Below are 24263 nucleotides of genomic sequence, written 5' to 3'. Positions count from 1 at the left end.
CTATCATAAAATTAAAAAGTGAAAGCACTTCTCAAGTTATTGTATGAAGCCACCATAATATTCATAGCAAAACCTAATAAAGATATGATAAAAAAGAAAAGCATCCCTCAAAAACATGTATACAAATATAATTTTTTAAAAATATCAAACTGCTTTCAGCAATACATTAAAAAAAAATAAATCACTTAAAATCACTGAAAATATCCCAGGTTCCCATCAATAGGAGACTGGATAAACAAATTGTGGCATAGTCATACAATAGAATAATGTTCAACAATAAATTGAATAAATTACCAAAACATGAAAAAATTGGCTGAAGCTCAGAAACATTATGCTATGTGAAAAAAATCTTACACATTAGAACATGTATTTCAGGGGCGCCTGGGTGGCTCAGTGGGTTAAGCCGCTGCCTTCGGCTCAGGTCATGATCCCAGGGTCCTGGGATCGAGTCCCGCATCGGACTCTCTGCTCAGCGGGGAGCCTGTTTCCCTCTCTCTCTGCCTGCCATTCCATCTACTTGTGATTTCTCTCTGTCAAATAAATAAATAAAATCTTTAAAAAAAATAAAAATAAAAAAATTTTAAAAAAAGAACATGTATTTCACTTGATTTGTATAAAATTCCAGAAAATGCAGAACTAATTTTTTTTAAAGATTTTATTTATTTATTTGACAGACAGAGATCACAAGTAGGCAGAGAAGCAGGCAGAGAGAAGGGGGAAGCAGGCTCCCTGCAGAGCAGAGAGCCTGATGTAGGGCTTGATTCCAAGACCCTGAGATCATGACCTGAGCCCAAAGCAGAGGCCTAACCCACTGAGCCACCCAGGGGCCCCAAATGCTGAACTAATCTATGACTGAAAAAAGCAAGTTACCTCTTAGGGAGTGGGGCAGAGACTGAGTTGAAAAGAACATAAGAGAATTTTCTGGGCTCAAGGTAATGTTTATTATCTTGATAGTGGTTTGGATTACACAGGGATGTGCATTTGTTGAAATTCTGCCAATATGCATTGGAGATCTGTGCCTTTCATTGTATGCAATTTTTAAAACCAACACAATAAGCTGTAAGCGAAGATTGAACTCTGAAGATATGCATGATGATGCATGTGGGGGAAACAAACAAAAATCTGCAATTTACTCTGAAATGTAACCCAAAAAATACAATGGCTTAGTGCATAGACAGAGAAATGGGTAGTTAAATAAGTATGTGGTAAGCAACAGAATAAAAGGGTAATGGTAGAATCTAGGTGGTAGGTATATGGATCTTTCCTCAAATCATTTCAAAATTGCTGAATGTTCACAGTAAAATATCAGAAAAAGTGAAATTAAGGAAAATTTAGAATTAAACTATGCTATCAAAAACTATAGAAAAAGTGAAATTTATGGTCATAGTTTCAGATGATGATGTCATCAAAGAACTGCTCTACTGGAAAAAGTACTTGAGAAACTGGAGAACAGCTGTACAGAGGAAGTAAATTAATATAGCGGGTTGTGTTCAAGGTCATACCTGTGTTGACATTTGAGGTTACATATGAGGTACCACTCTTTAAATGGTTCTAGGTGTGTCCATGAAACTAAAAAGCTGGTGGAGTAAAGGAAAAGATCATTAATAAAAAAGTTCAAAGAATGAAGAAGACAGATATTGAAAGCTGGCAACTGGATTTTCCAAGAATGATAATGTGCATTGAAGTCACAAGGAGGAAAATGTGATGTGGTAAGGGATTATGGAGGAGGGTTTTTTAAAAAAGGAAAGAGTCCTGGTCTAGAAGAAGTAGGAGAGCAAGGAGGATGCCTACTCTAGCATCTGCTTTTGAGACATAAGGAGCATGAAGGAAGAAAAAGTACGTACAGCCTTTTCAAGAGAGTTGAACCCATAGAAGACCACGATGTTTCAGTTAAAATAAGAGAACATTATGCAAAGGGAGCTGGGAAGGACCAACAGATAGATCAATAATCCAAGTCCCATAGGACACAGTGGAGGCTCTGGAGTCCAGGAATAAGGGGTTGGCGATGTACAGGGCAGTACACAGAAGACAAAATGGGGTGATGATGAATGTTCAGGAAGATTTTACCTTCTAGAGGTGACTGAAGTAAACAGGAATGTGTGGCATGATGAGACTAATCGTATCTTTTTTTTTTTTTTAAAGATTTTATTTACTTATTTGACAGAGAGAAATCACAAGTAGATGGAGAGGCAGGCAGAGAGAGGGAGAGAGGGAAGCAGGCTCCCCGCTGAGCAGAGAGCCCAATGCAGGGCTCGATCCCAGGACCCTGAGATCATGACCTGAGCCGAAGGCAGTGGCTTAACCCACTGAGCCACCCAGGCGCCCCGGGACTAATCGTATCTTTAGGAGAAAGAGAGTGATCAGGTCTAGTGCTATGGACTGAAGTGCCTCAGGGAAAAAACTCAAACCTCATTTCCTCTCAGGCAGCGTCTTGTGGTATAGCTGGAATAAAACTGAAGGAAGGAAAGGAAAGCATTAATAAAAAAATTTTTTTGAAAATAAAACAAATTTCAAAGATGTAAACATAAAACAGAAAAGCACACATTCTTGGAAAGACTAATTTAAAAAAACTTTTAGAAAGTTTTCTCAAAAAAAAAAAAGAAGAAGAAGAAGAGAAGAAAACTTCAAATAACTCCAGTACTAATCATGAAATAGGGAACATAACTGGAATACAAAGATATTTTTGGTTTTTATTTTGGAAAATTTCAAATATGTACAGAAGTAGAAAAAAATAGAATAATGAATCTGGATGTACCCACCAACCAGCTTCAATAATTACTAACTCATGGCTAATTTTGTTTCATCTCTTTCCTCCATCCACTCCCCCCAGCCTGGATGATTTTGAAGCAAATCTCAGACATTAAATTATTTCATCTGCAAATATTCAGTATGTATCACTAAAAGGGAGCAACTATTTTTAAAGACAGCCACTACATCATACATCATACATCATCATAAACAGTATTCATATTTCAGTTTTCATACTTCCCAGTCATCTTACAATTTTTTAGCTTATTTGTTTGATTCCAAATAAGATCCATACATTGCTAGTGATTGAAATGTCTTTCTGTTTCTTTTTATTCATAGTTTCCCTTCTCTCTCTGTCTCCCCCTTTTTCCCTATAACTCTATGTTAAAATGGTGTCTTTTGTCCACACTCTGGATTTTGTTGATTACATCCTAAAGCATCATTTACTATGTTCTTTTGTAGTCTCCATTGGCTAAAAATTGGCAGTCAGATCCACAGTTTCATAAGATTCTGGTTCCATTATTTGATAAGACAACTTAGTTCATAGGTGACATCATGTACTTTCATCAAGAACTGATTTTCTGTTTCTGTGATATAACAGCCATTGGTGATCATTGCCTACATCAGTTAATTCATTAAGGATTAAAAAAATGGTGTTATTCTAGCATCAAAAAAATTGTAAGAGAATATTCTGAGCATCCTCATGACAAATCAACAACTCTAAATAAAACAGACAGTATTCTGGAACATATATTAAGGAAATTGTGTCATGAATCAGTAAGATATTTTAATAAACTAATTACAAGAAATTTAAAAGGTAATTAATGAAATACCCATATTTTAAGGACACATTTTCCCAAACCTTCAAAGAAGAGGTAATTCCTTTATTACAAACAGTTCCAGAGCACAGAAAAAAAATTAGAAATTTCATAGTTCATTTCATGAAGCAATAATCATTTTGATACAAAACACAATAAAAGAGTAATAAAAAGAGGGGCGCCTGGGTGGCTCAGTGGATTAAAGCCTCTGCCTTCAGCTCAGGTCATGATCCCAGGGTCCTGGGATCGAACCCCGCATCGGGCTCTCTGCTCTGCAGGGAGCCTGCTTCCTCCTCTCTCCTCTCTCTCTCTCTGCCTGCCTCTCTGCCTACTTGTGATCTCTGTCTGTCAAATTTAAAAAAAAAAAAAAAGTAATAAAAAGAAAATTATAAACCAGTTTCACTGTGAGGATAAAAAAATCATTAGCAAAATGAATCCAGCAATATATTAAAATAACTTACAATAATAAGAAATTGGGATGGATCCAGAAATGCAGAGGTGGATGAACATCAGAAAATTATTTATATTAAAAGAAAAAACAGATGGATGTTCTGTCTCACTTCAATTATTTAACATTGTTCTAGATATTTTAATGCAAATAAAATGTGAAGTTGATTAATATTTGAAGATGATATGGTATAACTATATACTAGAAAAAATGTTTTAAAAAGCAATATTTCAACTAAGCAACTGTCACCCAATAAAGAAAATGCAAATAAGTAGGCTGGAATAAACTTAATATACACAAATTGATGCATTTCACATTTGCAAATAATAACCATGTAATAAATACTTTAAAATCAATAGCAATTAAAAAATAATAATAATAAACATAAATTCACTAGTTATAAATAAGGAAACGTGTTAAATGCTCTTTAGAGACGTAAAAAGATGAATGAATAAAAACATACCATGTTCTGAGATAGGGGGATTAAATATCATAGCTATGTCATTTCTCCTTAAATTAATCTACAACTGTAGGGCAATCGTAACTCCAAAATTTATTTGGAACAATAGAAAAGCAAGAGAAACCAGGAAAACAATGTGAGAAAAAAAATCAGAGTATTAAAAAGGCCTGGCCCTAAGAGGCTTTAAAATAATATAAAGCCACTAATTGAATTTAAATGTAAAATAAAAAATAAACAATATAAATCCACAATAAATAAACAGATGGCAGCAGCACATGAAGAGATAATCAATACATTAGAAGAGAAAGTACCAAAATGGAACCAAATGCATATGAAAATTTGGTATATGTTAAGGAGCATCTTAAGTCAGTAAGAGAAGATGGTTTAATGCAACGACAACTAGATAACCATTTGGAACACTGGATCCTTCTTACCCCTAAATAAATTCCCCAAAAAAAGATGAAGGATTTATGAAACATCAAAGTGTTAGAAGAAACCATCTGCAAATCCTTTCAGAACCTCAAACAGGGACACATCTAAAAGGAAAGCTTGATAAAAGACAAACTAGCAAGATGTTTACAACTAATACTATGTTTCAAATATGTGAAACAGGGGGAAAGCCCAGCCAGAGCACAAGAGTTCCTCTTCTGGAAAACCTTTGTCAAAACAATGTGCTAATTATCTTTGCCATGTTGATAGATGAAAAATAATATCTCCACATAATTTAATCTATGCTATGCCTTTTTAATTGAAACTCTCTGTATTCACTTTAAAAAAAAAAAAAGACTACTTTCCATATTTTCTATTGCAGGTGGATACAAAGCTTTGATTACATTGGAAGTACCCCTAAACTGAGGTCAAACTGAGCTGGAGTCCAAACTGCTCTGCCCCTTCTCAATGTATGTCTCCATAATACCAACTGTGAGCTTCTCCATCTGTGCAAAAGTGGTAGTAGTATTTACTTCACAGGATTCTTGTTAGAAAGAAGAATCTTGTGACCTTCTGAGCGTGCAGTAGGGATTTGACAGGTAGACCCTTTTTTACTCCCACCTTTCCTTGCCCTCACACTTAGGGAAGCTGCATTTCTTCAAAGGGCAAGCTGATCTGGACAGGAAGCACTTTACAAACACCTTAGACTCCCACAGTGTTCTAAAGGAGAAAGAAAGAGAAAATAACTAAAAGAACCCATTCATTTTACAAATGCCAAAACTGAGGCCCTTAGGGATGTTTCCAGAGGAATCCCACAAAGATGTAGGTGAATGATGACAATTTCCTCCCGTGTCCCAGAAACTGTCAAAACCACAGTCACTGCAAAAACCTCAAACTCCAAACTTCAACGGGACTTTTGGGTGGTTTTTCCACGTCCCATGAAATTCTGACAATCCAGTCTCCTCCACAAACTATCCAAGGTAGGAATCCAGGAGTGAAAAAAAATACACTTTTTTCTTTTTCTTTTTCTTTTTCTTTCACTTTCTTTTTCTTTTTTCTAGGCTGTGTCCTTTCTAGAACTGCATAAACAAGTTTGGAAGAGTTAAGGCTGAGAATGCCTCTTGGACACAGCACAAGGGCTCCACCTTCAGCTCTCAGACTGAAGAGAACTTTTTCAAAACTGCTGCTGTCTGAATCCTCAGAAAGCACATCTGAAATAAAATCTCTTTTCACAAAATTTAAACCACACAACCCTTCACTTTTAAATATTTTAGACCAGCATATTTACCCACTCTACATAGGCGAAATGAAAGGTTAAGAGTCTCAAGGTGAGTTATACTGATATTAAACAGACAAGATAAAAAATGTATTATATTTTCTTTAAATTCTTCAGGATGCATATCTTGGTGTCATATTCTTTATAGTTACAGAAGAGACTGATAAGCTCATTCATTCTAATTCTCCTGGGGTTTCACCCCATTGGATTTATAACATTATAATAAAGGAAAAGGTTAATTCTTGCCCAGGAGGACTATTCACAAATACCCAGCAATTTTTGATTATCCCACTAGATACATGCCAATTTTTTGGAGGGAAATTCATCTGGGCAAAGGGAGGTAAAATTCAATTCTGTGAAAGGGCATTAATTGGGCCTTCAAGATTGATGTCAACCTATGGGTAGTGGTAAGGAATAGTAATTTATAAAAGCAAAAATAAAAACCAAAAGACCAAAAGATAATTGTATAGGATAAAACTCCCAAATCTAAGTCGAACTCTAAAGCAGTTTATATAATTATATCCAGAGTGGACTAAACTTTCCTCCATCACATATTTTACAGTGGTCTATTAAAGAAAAGTAACAAAGTGCCCAATTCTTTGCAAATTGTGGATATAGGAGGGAATTGTCATTTTTCTACATTAAAAGATATCAATGTTGTTAACCAAATATGTACACAGACCTGAATCTTTCAAAATCTGACTATAAGAGTAAATTTGTTGCTGATTTTCTCCTTGTTATTTTCTTCTTGGATCAAGCAAATTCTCAGATTTCTGAGTCTCAATGAAAGGAAGTCATAGACATTTGTTGTAATTGAACAGAGTCTAGGTAAGGAAAGCCAGGAAATAAAATGTATTTGTTATACCCTAGAATATTTGTTATACCTACGTTATACCTATTACATGCCTTCTAATGATGCCTTGAATTCTTATCATTTTGCCTTTAGACTGTTTATAAGCCTGGAAGCAGAAGTTGACACAAAGAAATGTGAGTTTTGTGTGTCCAAGGACCCTAAAATGTGATTATCCCACCACCACCCACCAGACCAAGGACTGAAACCAAGCCCAAACTTAACTTTTTTTTTTTTTCAAAATCCAAAGTGTCCAAGTCCTTGCCACCTAAAATTTGTTTTGTAAGAGTCGAGTTGAAATTTGCAGAGCAATTGCTATGTGTTTACCTTCCTGATAAATATCCTTAAAATGTTTTCTAATCATTGTAATGATCCAAAGACTCAGTTTTCTTAACATTCTCTCTTCTATTGTTGAGAAAAACCACACCTTAAAGAAATTAAATAAACCCAGAGTGATGTAGATGGACCAGAATTCCAAACTCTAACCTCAGCTCTCTATTACATATTATCCCCAACAGCCCTCATAATAGTCTTGTGTGTAGATGAGTATCCATTCAATAAATATTTTTCAAGAAATTTCTATTTGACAGACATTATGCCCGATGGAAATGAACAATGTTAAGGGACTTGCCTACGCTCTCGGAGCCATTCCCAAGTGCTAAAACTAGTGGTAAGGAACCCATGCCCTGCAATCAGACACACGCACATTCAAATCCCGACATCACTGCATACTAGCTGTGGATCCTAGCTCAAGTTATCCATCATTGCTAAACCTTGGTTTTCTCTATCAGTGAATTGGGAATAATAATAGTTTGCCAAACTGCTATGAGTATTAGAATTACTATATCAAAAGAATCTAGTACCATGTATACATACAGGTAGTATTGGTTTTCATTCCAGGGAAACTAGGATCTTTTAGACATTTTTTTTCTACCATGAAAAATTGTCCCAGGTCATCCCCACATTTAGTGGCCTTGTTTTTTCTGCCTCCTACAAACATGAGAAACTTTCAGAAGAATGTACCAGGACCATAGTTTTTCTCAAGTATCCAATGGAAATATTATTGTAAGTAGAAAGGCTACAATAAGTACCCATGTTCCCTTGCTCTAGCCACTCTCCTCCTCCTCTTTTCTCTCTGTCTTTCTCAGTCACACATATATACATACACACAGTGTCCCAACTGAAAGAACCATTAATAAGATTTAAGTGTTTCATTCAATGAAAATAAGACAATAAATACAAACTCTATAGAAAGACACTTGATTAAAGTGTTCCTATCATTCTGATGATAGAACCCTATCACACAATGACAAATAATTATCCTTCAGCTAATTATTTCAAGTAAAAAAATTGAAAGTTATAATGCCTTCTTTTAAAGCCCTTTCCTATAGAGCTTTATGTCAGTTTTGGAAGGAAGCTACACCTACATTGGCCATTTTACAAAATAAGAAAAAAGCCCAGGAGTTATCAGTAGGATTTTCATTAGACAATATCAAAGAAAGGCTATTTTCCTCCTGAAATCCCTCACCAAGACCATCCTTTAGCAGAATACTTCTGAATTACCTCAAAAAGGCAATTCTTCCCCACATGTAGTTCACCCAGTTTTAAAACCACAGAGATTGGCTAGCTACCATGGAACCTAGATACTGCAGAATCTGCCCAGCTTTTGTTCCCTCTTCTCTGAGAATTAATTGCCACCAAATACTGGAGATGATTTTTCAGCCATGTTTGTAATAAATGACTCTTCCTTAATAGAGTACATATTCCTAAACCAAAGTTAGAAATCGGATTAGACTTGAGTCTCAATCATGCTGATTAACTTTGGAGTTAAAACTAGAAGCTAGAGAAGCCATCTTTGATCACTGCATATCAACTCAGAGGAAGAAGCTTATTGTACTGAAGAAAAAGAAAATAGAAAATTTAAGAAGGGGGGTGCCTGGGTGGCTCAGTGGGTTAAGCAGCTGCATTCGCCTCAGGTCGTGATGCCAGAGTCCTGGGATTGAGCCCTGCATTGGGCTCCCTGCTTGGTGGGGAGCCTGCTTCTCCCTATCCCTCTCTCTCTGCCTGTCACTCTGCCTACTTGTGTTCTCTCTGTCTCTCTGTCAAATAAATAAATAAAATCTTTTTAAAAAGAAAAGAGAATTTAAGAAGGGAACATAGGTGGAATAAAAGAAGGATAGGAAAAGATAAAAAGAATACTTTCTTCAGATCCTGATTATTTTCTGGTTCCAGGTTCTTAGACATTCATGAAAGCAAACTCCACTGTCTCCCCTTAGTTTCCATGCCTACTCAAGATTCTTTCTGGTCACTTCTTTCACCCTTTGTTACAGTTTGTTTCCAGCAACAAATAATCCCTCACTAAAATATTAGACCCATGCTCTTTCCCAATGCAGTTCTACAGAACAGAGAAAGACCAGAGGGCAAAGTTCCAGCCAATTGTCACTCGTGCCATTAGCAGAACTGAAGCAAAACTGAAAGCCCTTTGGTTTGTAAATCTTCCTTCTACAACACTAATTTCCATTAATTCTCTAAAATGCTAGAATGGAGGTATGAGAAATCCAAATACCATATTTCACAAAATCTAAGACCCATCATTTGTATGACATATCAAACATTACAAATTAAATATGACACATTGCTAAGATGCCAATGATGGTAAGAGACATTCATATTTCAGATATATTAAAATGTGAAATAAAATGCTCCCTTGAGAAGCAGTGAAAATAATAATATATGGGATTGACTGAATTTGGAACAGGGTAAGTTGAAATATATGAATTTTGATCACTGTTTGGAAAGAACTTGGTGTAAGGTTTCAAGTAGGAAGATGAATATCATGATATTCCCGCTTTAAAACCTGCCCTACACATGTTTCTACCAGTGAAGAATCTTAGCCATGCTGAGAGTGCTTCAAAGATGGCTAGAAAGGGCACTTTTAAATCCTCTCTTGATTTTCACATCCTCTATTTGAGTGATCTCGAAGTCTTAACACTGCTGGGAACTGAAATAGAGGAAAGTGGGGTAGGAAGAGAAAGAAAAAGTAGAAACGCTGTGTCTCACCTTCATGCATTATTCTTTAATCAATAATTTCTAGTAAGTCCCCACTCTGGGTCAGGCACCATTTCATTACTGGGCCTATAGTACAGAACAAGAGAAACAAAGTCTGTCATACAACAAATATTGTAGTGGAAGAACCAGATAATAAACAACATAATAAAACTATACTGTCTTTAGGATAAATACCTAGTAGTGTAGTTGCTGGGTCATAGGGTAGTTCTATTTTTAACATCTTAAGGAACCTCTATACTGTTTCCCAGAGTGGCTGCACCAGCTTGCATTCTCACCAATAGGTTCATATATACAATGGAATATTACTCAGCCGTCAGAAATGATGAGTACCCACCATTTGCATCGACATGGATAGAACTAGAGGGGATTATGCTACGTGAAATAAGTGAAGCAGAGAAAGACAATTACCACACGGTTTCGCTTTTTTGTAGAGTATGAGAAATAGTGTGGAGGACCTCAGGGGAAGGGAGGGAAAACTGAATGGGAAGAAATCAGAGAGGTAGACAAACTGTGAGAGACCCTGGACTTCAGGAAACAAACTGAGGATGGCGGGGATGAGTAGAGGGATGAGGTCACCAGGTGATGAATATTTAAGGAGGGCACGTGTTGTGATGAGCACTGGGTGTTATATGCAACTAATGAATCATTGAACACTACATCAAAAACTAATGATGTACTATATCTTGGCTAACTGAACTTAATAAAAAAATCTTAAAGTGCAGGGCACCTGGGTGGCTCCGTGGGTTAAAGCCTCTGCCTTCTGCTTGGGTCATGATCTCAGCATCCTGGGATAGAGCCCCGCATCAGGCTCTCTGCTCTGTTGGGGAGGCTGCTTCTTCCTCTCTCTCTCTCTCTCTCTCTCTCTCTATCTGCCTGCCTCTCTGCCTACTTGTGATCTCTGTCAAATAAATAAATAAATAAATATCTTTTTAAAAAAAATCTTAAAGTGTCATAGAAAAATGTCAAGTAGTAGAAGTACTCAAGAAGAATAAAGCAGATAGGGTGGCTGGGTTATGGACATTGGGGAGGATATGTGCTATGGTGAGTGCTGGAAACACTGGAAACAAATAATACATTATATATTAATAAAAGAAGAAGAAGAAGAAGAAAACATGGTAAGGAGTCACTCCTTAAGAAATATATGGTTTAAAAAAAAAAAAGAAAGAAATATATGGTTTAGAAATGAGTTTCACATGCAAGAAATAATTTTGCAAATTCTTTAAGATAGTAGGTGAGTTTGGACTCTCAGCAACTAGAATTCAGAGATACTCTCCCAAAGTCTCACTTTAGTGTTGAACCTTGATCTATGAACTTCATCATTCATAACTCTGTAACCCTACTCCTGATTTCCATAAGGAAGTCAGGACCAGTCACCTAGTCTTTCTTGCTCTGTAACTGAATCTTCAAATATGCCATAAAACAAGTTTTTGCATATGAATCTATGTGTTCACTATATCAAAGTCAGTGTCCCTCTAACCTCCCTCATATCACATGGTGCTTCCCTTACTGAGAAATGACATGTCTTTCTAACTGGTTGTCCAGAAGTGTTCCTCATGACTGCTCAGAGAAGCACTGTGTAATTCTGAGGACAGCAACCTGAAGCTAAGTCAGTCTCTGCCATTACACCACCTGCCCAGGGTAAGCAGATTATTTAATTCTCAGTTGTGGACAAAACAAAAGGCTAAGCTTCTCAAACAGCCTGAAATTCCTTTTCATGAATATTTTTAATTTTTGTATTTTAAAAATGCATATTACTGTTTATTAATTTCCTTAAGCCTCAAACAATAGAGAAAATGAATAACATACTTGTTCCCCAAATAGTCCAATCTCCATAGAAAATTACTCTTAAAAGTTTCATGTGGATTCTTATATAGTGATTCTGTGTTTTCCTAAAACATATAAATGTAAATGGAATTTTCTATGTGTAATCTTCTACAACCCATTTGTTCACTCAAACGTTAACTGTAGATATCTTTTTCTATGAATGAATATAAATGTCATGTTCTTTTTAGGAGCTACATTGAGTTTATTGTATGGAGGTACTATAATATGTTAAACTATCACCAGATTGATAAGGATTTAAGTTCTTCCCAGTTTTGAGTTATACAAGGATGCTACAAAGAACATACATGTACTTCCCTAATGTATTTGTGTGTTTCTACAGAATAAACTCCTGAAATTTGAACTTCTAGGTCAAAGGAAATGCAGATCTTAAATTTATCACATAGCCATGCTGATGATGAAAAAGAATGTACTAATGTGGATACCACTGTTATAGTAGGAGACTGCCTATTGTCCCACAACTGCACCCAAAATGGTTATTATCAATCATTTTCACATTTAATTATCTAATCATTGACAAACAATTATATTGTTACAATGTTTACCCAAAAAAATCAAGTTATTTCCCACAATAATTATTTCTTTACATATTTTTTAAGAAAACAGTTACACTTGCAAATAGTATATAATTCTGGTAGAAGACTTAGAAAATAAACATTTAAGGAAAAAATAAAATATCAGGAAACTTCTGGTGCCAGCTAAGGTGGAGAAGCAGATATAGATTCTCTCTCCCCATGATTACACCTAAAAATTCTGAAAAAATGCAAAACACATGACTTGAAGAATCTGAAAAGTAAAAAATAAGAAACATATATTTTTAAAAACTTTATCTGTATCTATGTATCTATAGATAGATACAGATATAGACAGAGACAGAGACAGCAGGTGGATTGGGGACTATAATCAGAATTTGAATAATGGCCTGCAAAGTGGGAGTCTCCAGTCATGAAGAACTTCATAGCAGCAGAGAAAGCTAAAAGTCTGAGAGAAATAAATCTCTGTGACCAGGCATCCTGGAAAAAAAGACCCCCGGGGAGTCACAGAATATGGAAAAAATCCCAGAAAGGAAAGGGCTGGAGAAGGGGATTCCTCCAATTCTGTGCATGAAGTGGCGTAAATCCTGAGCCTGTCTCTAAACCACGCATACACAGAACAGACCCAAAGAAAATAACAAAAGCTTCAAGAAGTGAACTACCATATAAACCACTGCCCAAATTCAAAACTAACTCCCAAGAGGCACATGCACCAGGCTGAACCAAAAAGAATAGAAAAAGTTTGAAAACTACTGGCATCGCAAATACCACCTTCAGAAAGAAAATCAGAACTTGTGGTCCAATTGTAACAAAAAAATAACATTCTGCAGAAGATTTAATAGGACCCAGACTCTATCAACATTATATTCAAAACATCCAGGACACAATCCAAATTTTTCAACATACAAAGAACTGAAATTATCTGACCAATACCCAGGAAAATAAACAACAGATAACAAGCCTGAGATACCCAGATGTTGGAATTATCAAAGACTTTAAAGTAGCTATTAGAACAATCCTCCATGGGGTAAAGGTGAACATTACTGAAATTAATGGAAAGACAAAAATTCTCAGAAGCAAAATTAGAGCTATAAAAAAAAAAAAAGAATTCAGGGGCGCCTGGGTGGCTCAGTGGGTTAAAGCCTCTGCCTTCGGCTCAGGTCATTTAAAAAAAAAAAAAAAAAAAAAGATCTAGCATATTATTGGAGTCCCAGAAAGACAAGAAAAAGAAATTGGTGCAGAAAAATATCACCAATCACCAAGAACCCTGTCATCCAGAGAAAATCCATCTTCATATTTGATGCAGTCTCTTCATTTTTTTTAATTTTTTTAAGATTTTATTTCTTTCTTTGATAAAGTGAGAAAGAGCAAGCACACAAGCAGGCGGAGCAACAGAGGGAGAGAAAGAAGCAGGCTCTCCACTGAGCAAGGAGCCCAATGTGGGGCTCGATTCTAGGACCCTGAGATCATGACCCAAGCCAAAGGCAGATGCTTAACCAACTGAGCTACCCAGGTGCCCATGATATAGTCTCTTCTAAGCTTTTTTCTATACATATAAAGACACACATACACACACACACACACACAGGATACTAGAATGCCTGCTGCTAGTCAAATGTTTTTTCCTTTAATAATCTTTTATGAATAATGCTTTATGTTTGTATATTTTAATAAATGCACATCTGCATAATAATTTTAATGGCTGATTAATAGTTCATTGAGTAATGTAGCCACAATTTGTTACTCAGTAATCTACCACTTCTTAATTAGTTTTTTCCCTCTTTTTTAACTATTATAAACACTCTGCACTTATTCTTATTGCCACATTGTTGTCACATCACTGTTATCTTCTTTACTTATATTCCTAAAAATAAAATTGCTATGGAAGAGGCTACTCATTCAACCAATATCCAGTCAACAAATATTTATTAAGCATTTTATATAAACTAGGTTCTGCCGATATGTGGAGGTACTACTTTCTCTGAGACCTTGCTAATTCTAAATATAATCAACAACAGTAAGTCAATCTTGAATGACACAGTTTGAAAATATGCATACTTTGGCTTCTATGGGACAAGAAAAGTTGCTCTCAAGGGGTCTCTGATGGTGCAAGGTAAAGTGTCCAAAAAATCCTTTAGGACTCAAGAGTCAAATAATTAAATATCACGAATACAGGAAACATGTTGATTCACTTTCTTGCATATTCTTTTTCTTAAATAATATGAAATGTCATCTAGCAGCTTCAAAACTGGTTCATGTCAGAGCTATCCATTTTGTCTTAAAACCAATCTACACATTATGCAGCCCCGGTGTTGGATCAGTGCTATAATTAACTCATTGGCAGTAATTACTTAGTCATTTCTAACAACCAACCAAATCTTATAAATTTTAAGATTGCTTTTGGGCGCCTGGGTGGCTCAGTGGGTTGAGCCGCTGCCTTCGGCTCAGGTCATGATCTCGGGGTCCTGGGATCGAGTCCCGCATCGGGCTCTCTGCTCAGCAGGGAGCCTGCTTCCTCCTCTCTCTCTCTGCCAGCCTCTCTGCCTACTTGTAATCTCTCTCTGTCAAATAAATAAGTAAATCTTTTAAAAAAAAAAAAAGATTGCTTTCTAAAATGTTCTATAAAAGTTTATTGAAAATAGATTGTTACTATTACCTAAAAGTTGATTCCCAACAAGTTAATCCATGTTCCTATATTCTTTTAAGAACTAATCTTTGGGAAGATAAAGTGGTGGAAGAAGAGTATAAAACCTATTATTAATATGAGCTTTTCTTATTCCTTAGCTGGGACAGTAATACTTAACTATGTTAGTCACTCCTTCCTTTGTTATCTCACTTTATCTTGAATATACTACCAGTCCAGAACATATTAAAAAATTATAGGATTATATTCTTTAAATTTTGTTCTTGTATACATTGAACCCTTGAAGGGCAGGAAATAAATCTAATTTATTTTTATATTCCCACAATTAACCCAAAAGATGCTAGGTACAGGTATGCTGGGTTTTTTTCTTAACATATTTTGGTCTCCTTTCTCACTGTGAATGCAGAAGATATTCTACTTAAAAATAAAGTGAATTAAAACAATGTATGGTTGCCAGGTGAAATACAGAACACCCGGCTAAATTGGATTTCAGAAAAAAAATTTTTCTTAGGAAGAAGTGTGTCCCAAATACTGCGTGTTTATCTAAAATTCAAATTTAATTGAACATCTCCTATTTTTATTTGCTAAATCTGGCAATCCCAAAATGAATGCAATTGAAATAACTCAAGAGTTCCTAGAATATCACTCAAACCAGAGCAAGTTTCTCCCTGATCTAGGAAGTAAGAGTCTCCAAAACCTCTACAGATGGAACGTGAAACTTTTCAGCTAACAACTCTCTAGAGAAGTTTAAACTGGGGCTAGATAAGCTGCCCTATCTGGAATGGTATATAGTAGGCTCTGTATTGCTTAAGTTTGGACAAGGTCACTTCTAAGTCCTCACATTTTTGCACATTATTGCTGCGTCCCTGTGCTTTAATTTCTGGAGTCCTTACTACTAGTGGAATTAGAGCATCTTGAAGTTTAGTATTTTATTGATTCATCACCCCCAGTCGATCCTTGTGGCTTTGAATCATACATCTATCTCTCCATGAGAAGGCTCCCCACCTTGTTCTGGAATGCCACCTTACTGGGTCCTCCCAGGGAAAATCCTCCGGGGGAAAGGCCCACGTAGAGATCACAGCAGCTGCATCAAAGCACAGCCAGATTCCATACCAGAAGCTATTTTGTAAGCACAGATTTATTCCCCCTCAAATAATTCTTGCTCAGTTACCTTCCCCAAATCTCCAACTGCTGCCAAGGTTAATGCAAGCACTGACTCTGCCTGTTGATTCTTATTAATTAAGCCAATCAATGATTTTGTATCATACAGTGTCTGTTTTTAATATAACCTATTTGACAGGCTCTATTAATTTAGGAGAAATATGCACTGGCATTCTGGCACATACTTCTCCTAATTATTTTACAGCCCTCGTTCAGCAGTGAAATTAGTCTGTGGTTATCGCAGTTAATGGAAGCCCATAGCTCTTAGCTAAGTGATCTTCACCAGTCACCTGATCTTTTCTTGTTCTCAGCTGCATAAACATGATTGCACTATCTATGCATCCCTGTTGAATGCATAATTTGAGCGTGGGTGTGAATGTTTTAGCAAAATCTCCTGCTTCTGTATGTTCTTTAAGTGGATGGATAACAAGATTGGGAAGACAAGGCTGTGAAAGGAAATGTTGCACAATAAGAGGAGCCAGGTAAGAAGATACAGCTTCTTAGGATACAAAGGAAACCTGAAACTTGATCTTTCCAATTATGTGTTGAAAGTCAGAAGATGGATTTTCCATAAAAAGCAAAAAGGGACATAAAAATTCTCCATGTCTTTGCTCATGGTGCTCTTGAGACCTACAGTGTCTCTCCTACACTTTCCATCTTTCTCTTAAAAACTTTGTGAATTTCCTAGTCAAAACTATTAACCCTTCCTCTATGTTCCCATTCACCATACTCATTCATTCATTCATCCATTCATTGTCTACTAGACATCTGTGAAAGGCACTGGGGATAAACCTGAGCAAAACAGAAATAGTCCTTTCTTTCATGAAACTTCAAGCTAGTTAATGAGACAGAAAATTAAACAATTAAACTAAAATCAATAACCACGACTATTAAAATCTAGGAATGGTGGAGGGTGCAGGGGGAGCTGGATGCTGTGATAGAAAATCACCAGGAGGAACGAACATTTCAAAAAGTTTTGAGGGAAGACCTCTCTGAGGAGACAACATGAGATGAGATCTGAAGGACCACAAGGAACCAGCCCTTCTAAGAACTGAGACAGAATGATCCAGCAAAAGAACAGCGAGTGCAAAGGTCCTGGGGCAGAAATAAGCTTGATATATTCCAGAAACCAAAAGTAGGCTAGATAGTCTGCAGATGAGGAGAGGCTAGATAGTCTGACAATATAACCCCCTATTAAGCCCTCTGCCATTGGAATCTAGGTTATAAATGAATATATGTCTCCTTCCCCTTATATTTCCCTATATATTTGAATATATGTCTCCTTCCCTTTTGCCCAGTGGATAGTAAACAACTTAAGAACAGAAATTATATAGTATTCATTTTTCATTACTCACAGTGTCAAGTATGATGCTTTGTTTAAACTAGGTCCCCAAAAAAATGCTAATTGAATTTACTTGTATTGATTTATATGTACTATGAATTCCAATTTTATTTGTGAAAAGAGAAAACAGCTTGGTCTCTGGAAAACTATATAAAATATGATTTTATATATAAATTATATATGATATATAATTATTTTATTAATTATATATAATTTTATATATGAAATATAAATAATAGTTCATATTTATTCAATAGTTATTTGCCAAGCACTGTTCTAAACTGCTTATACATATTCATTTCTTTAAGCCTTACAAAAACCCTATGGGTAGATACTATGTTTATTTTCATTTTAAAGATAAGAAACTGTGGAACAGACCAATAAACTAGAATTGAGAGCATAAAAAGTGTCCAAGTCGGAATATGAATCTAGGCAGGAAAGCTCCAATAAATGTCTTTAATCATGATGTTAATGATCCTAGCAGTCTAAATATGTCTTGGGAAATTAATTAGGCCATTGAGATATATTAGTAATTAATATTCTATGATTTAAGTTGGATGTATGACATGACATGACAGGAATATACTTACCCTGAATATGTATTATTTGGAGTATATGAAATATACCTTTAATAAATTTCTATCTCTGCTTCCTTGGTTTAAGAAAGGATTATCTAGTCATCCTTCAACTGATTTGAGTGTTGCTATAGAAACTGCTTTTCCTCACGTTTGTGAAGTGGCTCTCATCTTATGAGACATTCAGCTATAGAAATAGTAGAACACCCTAGCCCTACTAACAATGCCAGCACCAAGGGGTGGCCTCAGGATATCTTCAGTGTTTTCCAATATTCTCCATTTTCTTTCCCTCTTCCTCCAAGCCAGTTGAAGTACAGGAACCTATATAAAATTAGTATGCTGGCCATGCAAACCTAGTTTTAAGGCAAATCCTTAATTCCATCCTCTCCTGCAACCTGCTTGCTTCCCCTAAAATGCTCTTAAATAAAGCTCTGGTACCTTCCCTACCCAGCAATGATATGGAAGTTATTTCTTAGAAGAAACATATTCCTCAGCTATTGCCTTCACTTAGACTTTTTCCTAGGGCATAGGGTAAGGCTAATATAAAATACATTAATGATGATCAGAAAAAGCAGGAATGTAAAGTTTTCTGGAGACAAATGGAGGAAGGTGCTAAAGTTTTGGTAAAGCAATTTATTCATCCTAGAAATCCATGTCTTACTCATCCTTTTATTCATGTCAACTATAACAGGTCCTGGCACCCACTGAGTGCTCAATAAATGTTGAATAAATATATGATTCTTCAGTCCTTTGGGATATAAATGCATGAAGGAAAGGTGACAGGAAATACATGGAAAATTCATAAGGCTTCCCTGATGACTCCAGCCACAGTAATCCCTAACTCCTTTTGCTTGTATTACCAGATCAACCCAATCAACATCCAAGACTATCTCTTGCAGTTGTTTTGAAATTGTTTTGTTTTGTAATGGAGCATGTTAACAATGCACTGCTGTATTCATCTACCTTTATTTATGTTGATATGCTCTCTCTCCAAGTAGATGTTGAGACTTGTGGAACCACTTCCCTTCTCACAGCCTTTTTTTTTTTTTTCTTTTCAGTGTTCCAAAATTCATTGTTTATGCACCACACCCAGTGCTCCATGCAATACATCTCACAACTCTTTTAAGATATCCTTTTTGTTAACACAGTGCTGGCCATATTACAGAGCCTCAATAATATTTGTCTAGTAGCTGATGAATGTAGAGAAGAGAGATCTTCCTCAGTGGTCTTGCTCTTGAAAAGAATATAATTTTGTCACTTGAGCTGGCACTCTCACTCAAGAAAACTTGGAAGGGGGGAGCCTGGGTGGCTCAGTGGGTTAAGCCTCTGCCTTCGGCTCAGGTCATGATCCCAGGGTCCTGGGATCAGCCCCACATCGGGCTCTCCGCTCAGCAGGGAGCCTGCTTCCTCCTCTCTCTCTCTGCCTGCCTCTCTGCCTACTTGTGATCTCTCTCTGTCAAATAAATAAATAAAATCTTTAAAAAAAAAAAAAAAGAAAAGAAAAGAAAACTTGGAAGGAAGGGAGGGAAGGAAGGAGGGACAGAGGGAGGGAAAAAGCGACAGAGGGAAGGAGGGAAGAGGAAGGATTAATTTACCTGAAGTCACCAAAGAGTAGTTAGTGTGAGAACTTGATCATAATACGTCTCTGAATTATCAATCTTTTGTACTTTTCGCTAAATTTACATGATCGCTTTTGAGTCAATCTCTGTAGAGCCATGAATTTACTTTGGAAGCTTCTTGCGAATTCAAATTAAGTTAAAGACTGGAACTTTACTTTTCATGCAAAAGGAAATTAAATATCAAATTTAGGGATGATAATCTTTGACAGATGAAGGCTGCCTTTGGCTAAAAGTACAAAATGAGTGATGATGATAATGAAGATGATGACAACAGTAAGGCCATAATGCCTAACTATAAACTCCCTCTAGAGAGAAAAAAGTTGATGAAGAAGAGTTGACCTGAAAGATTCACACACAGGCCTTCCAAGCTATTTTTCAAATTTATGAAAAAATGATATTCTGAGTTATTTCATCCCCCAAAAATGTGTTGAAGAGCTATAGGGAAATTAAAATATCATCCAATTTCCATTTTTAATTGAAAAAAATTAACTGAGACATAAAACTGTGCTTGCACAGAAAGAACAATGCACACAAAAAATTTTTTTAATTCTTTTATGATTTCTAGTTTGGGATGGTATTTGCTGTTATTGTTGTTTGGTCTTACTGTGTGGTTGTTTCCCATTATAAAGCATTATCCTAGAATGTCTCTGGGAGCAAATAAAATAAGACTCTATCAGTTTGACAGTCACAGAAGAAAAAGAGAAATGTAACTGGTGATTCAAGCAGGCTTCACCACACCCAGATCAATGTGAGTCTAGGAACAATACAGGGTAGGAAAGCCTGTTGAGAGCAGGCAGCAGAGCAGGTAAGATGGCAGTAGAGTAGGGGACCTCGCTTCATCTGATACCTTGAATTTAGCTGGATATCTATCAAACCATTCTGAACACCCATGAACTCAGCCTGAAATATAAGAAAATATATCTGAAGGTACATCAGTGGCTCAGTGGGTTAAGCCTCTGCCTTCAGCTCAGGTCATGATCTCAGGGTCCTATGATTGAGCCCCGCACCTAGCTCTCTGCTCAGCAGGGAGCCTGCTTCCCTCTCTCTCTCTGTCTGCCTCTCTGCCTACTTATGATCTCTCTCCCTGTCTGTCAAATACATAAATAAAATCTTTTTTAAAAAAAGAAAATATATCTGGAACTCCACAAGTAGAAAAGCAATGTCTTTTTGCAAGGTAGAAAGTAAGAAGACATGAATCTGTGAGGAGATACTGGAAGATAAATGGAGGGGGCAGGGAGAGTCCATAAGCTAGCTACTGAAAAGTGATATAAATCCAGAGTGCAAAATCAGAACCCATAGAAATCTGCTCCAATAAGAGACATCCCTTTCTGAAAGGGGTTCAGGGGATGAAAAATGCAAACTTTAGGTGGGTCATTGTGCTCTCGGGATCCCAAGAATCAGAGAATGAATGAGGTTGCCTGAACTGGTAAAGTGTCCAAGCAGTGGAGCAGGGAAACTAGTTACAGTCAGCAAGCCCGGGAGAGGACTCTCAGCTCAGGTGGCCACAAACCTCAGGTTACCGCTTTCTGTCTGAGCACAATGAAAAGGACTGGGACTTGTGGGTGATTTACCATCACCCAGAAGGAGTGAAATGGTTGCACCCACAATCAGACAACAGTTCTCATGACAGAGGCCCCAGAAAGGACAGTAGTGTGACACCCAGCCATCCTCCAGGAACAGCAGAGTAGGATATGTGCATGAGTCTGCAACCACTCTCAGTCCCAATGTACACAAAGGGCAGTGATATTTACAGCTTTCTGGGACTCCCCCCCCCCCCAGGAAGGATTGCACTGGGCACCTACTGCAAGAGTCTGTGGAGTTTGGCACACACAAAAGTGAAGACTGTTTGTCCCAGAGGATTTATTGAAGAAGGGGGACTGCAATATTTTGGCTCTGTGCCAGAGATTGGGGCATTGCTATTTTTATTCTGATCCTCTTAAAAGGCACAGAAAGTTTCCAGGGAAAGAAAGTTACTCAGAGGGCCAGCTTACACTGAGCCCAGGCCTCTTTCAAGGCATGGTACAACTCTGCCTAGGAAAAACACCTGAGAAGCAGAGTAGGCCGCTCCCTCAGAAGACCAACTGAAAGAACAGGTGGACAAGAAGTTTGTGGATCCTGCAAGACTGTAAAAATCTAGCACCAGAGGAAAATAGTATGTTGAGCTCCAGGTTTTTGTTCACAATTTGTTTATCTTTCAGTTTAAAATCTTCCAATTCTTTTTTTACCTTTTTAACATTTCAATTAGCTTCTTGTTTTATGAACTTATGTTTTTAAGTCAGTTTTTGCTTTTATTTTTTACATCTACACTTCATAGATTTATGCTTCATTTTAGTCCTTTTATCACTCTATTCAATTATACATATACACACGTGTGTGTGTGTGTGTGTGTGTGTGTGTGTGTGTGTATTATATAGCTTTCTTTGTAATTTTGGGATATAGTATCTCCTAACACCAGACCAAAATTCCCTTAGGAACAAGTGCATCACCCTGCTTTGTCCACCCTGTGAAATTATAGTCTCTCATCCCCCTACATTTTTGTTTTGGTTTGCTTTGCTTTGCTTTTCTGTTGTGGTTTCCGAACACTTCAGGCTTGTCTAGGATGCATTTTGCTTAGGTTATGGTTGATATTTTGGACCCTGCTCACTCACTCACCCATTCTTCTCCAGGCAAAATGACTAGAAGGAGGAATTCACAACAAAAGAAAAAAACAAGATGCAATGTTCTCTGCCACAGAGCTAATTGATATGGATATAAGTAAGATGTCAGAGAGGAATTCAGGATAGCAATTAATAAAGTTAAGTTAATAATAAAGTTAATAGCTGGGCCTGAAAAAAGCATAAATAAGAGTAGAGAATCTCTAAGTACAGAAATGAGATCTAGTCAGACTGAACTTAAAAATACTGTAACTGAGATGGACTCTAAATTGGATGCTTTAACAGCTACAGTGAATGAGGCAGAAGAAAGAATAAGTGATCAAGAAGACAAGCTGATAGAAAGGAAGGAAGTTGAGAAAAAGAGAGAGAAAACAACTCAGAGCTCAGAAGAAAAGGCTTTGAGAATTTAATGATGCCCTGAAAAGAAAAAAATGTAAGCATTATTGGTGTGCCTAAAGGGGCTTTGGGGGTATATTTGAGCACATCAAAACTGAGAACTTCACTAATCTGGGGAAGGAAACAAGCATTCATGTCCAAAGAGCAGAGAGGACCCCTATTAAAAATCAATAAAAATGGGTCAACAACCTGGCTTAAAAATAGTGAGTCTTGCAAATTTTAAAGAAAAAGAGAATATCCTGAGGGCAGCTGGAGACAGAAGAATCCTTTCATATAGAGGGAGGAATTTCAGACTAATATCAGATCTATCCACAGAAACCTGGCAGGCCAGAAAGGGCTGGCATGATATATTCAGGATACTAAATGAGAATAACATGTAACCAAGAATACTTTATTCAGCAAGGCTGTCATTCAGAATGGAAGGAGAAATAAAGAGATTTCAGGACAGAAACTGAAAGAATATGTGACCACCAGCCAGCCTGCAAGAAATATTAAAGAGGATCCTGTAAGCAAAGAGAGATCCCAAGAATAACATAGACCAGAAAGAAACAATCTACAGAAACAGGAACTTTATAGACAGTAGAATGACACTAAATTCGTATCTTTCAGTCATTACTCTGAATGTAAATGAGCTAAATGCACCAATCAAAAGACATGGGGTATCAGACTAGATAAAAAAAAAAAAAAAAGCAAGACCCATCCATTTGTAATCTACAAGAGATTCATTTTAGACCTAAAGACACCTGCAGACTGAAAGTGAGGAGGTAGAGAACCATTTACCACAATAAAGGACATCAAAAGAAAGCTGGAGTAGCAATTCTCATATCAGACAAACTAGATTTAAAATCAAAGACTGTAACAAGAGATGTAAAGGGACACTATATCATACTTAAAAAGCCTATCCAACAAGAAGGTCTAATAATTATAAATATTTATGCCCCTAATGTGGAAGCAGATAATTATATGAACCAACTAATAGTCAAAGTGAAGAAACACATTGATAATAATACATTAATAGTAGGGGACTTCAACACCCCATTCAAAGCAATGGACAGATCATCTAAGCGTAAGATCAACAACAAAACCAGGGCTTTGAATGACACACTGGACCAGATGGACTGCACAGATATATACAGAACATTCCATCCTAAAACAACAGAATACTCATTCTTCTTGAGTGTACATGGAACTTTCTCCAGAATATATCACATACTGGGTCACAGATCAGGTCTCAACCAATACTAAAAGATGAAGATTATTCCCTGCATATCTCTAGACCACAATGCTTTGAAACTTGAACTGAAGCACAAGAGGAAATTGGAAGGAACTCAAACACTTGGAAGTTAAAGAGCACCCTGATAAAGAATGAATGGCTCAACCAGGAAATTAAAGAATTTTC

The sequence above is a fragment of the Mustela putorius genome, unplaced genomic scaffold (assembly GCF_011764305.1).
Source record: "Mustela putorius furo isolate JIRA1106 unplaced genomic scaffold, ASM1176430v1.1 tig00000145_pilon_pilon_pilon, whole genome shotgun sequence".
Classification (NCBI taxonomy): Eukaryota; Metazoa; Chordata; class Mammalia; order Carnivora; family Mustelidae; genus Mustela; species Mustela putorius.
Note: the sequence above shows the minus strand (reverse complement) of the source record.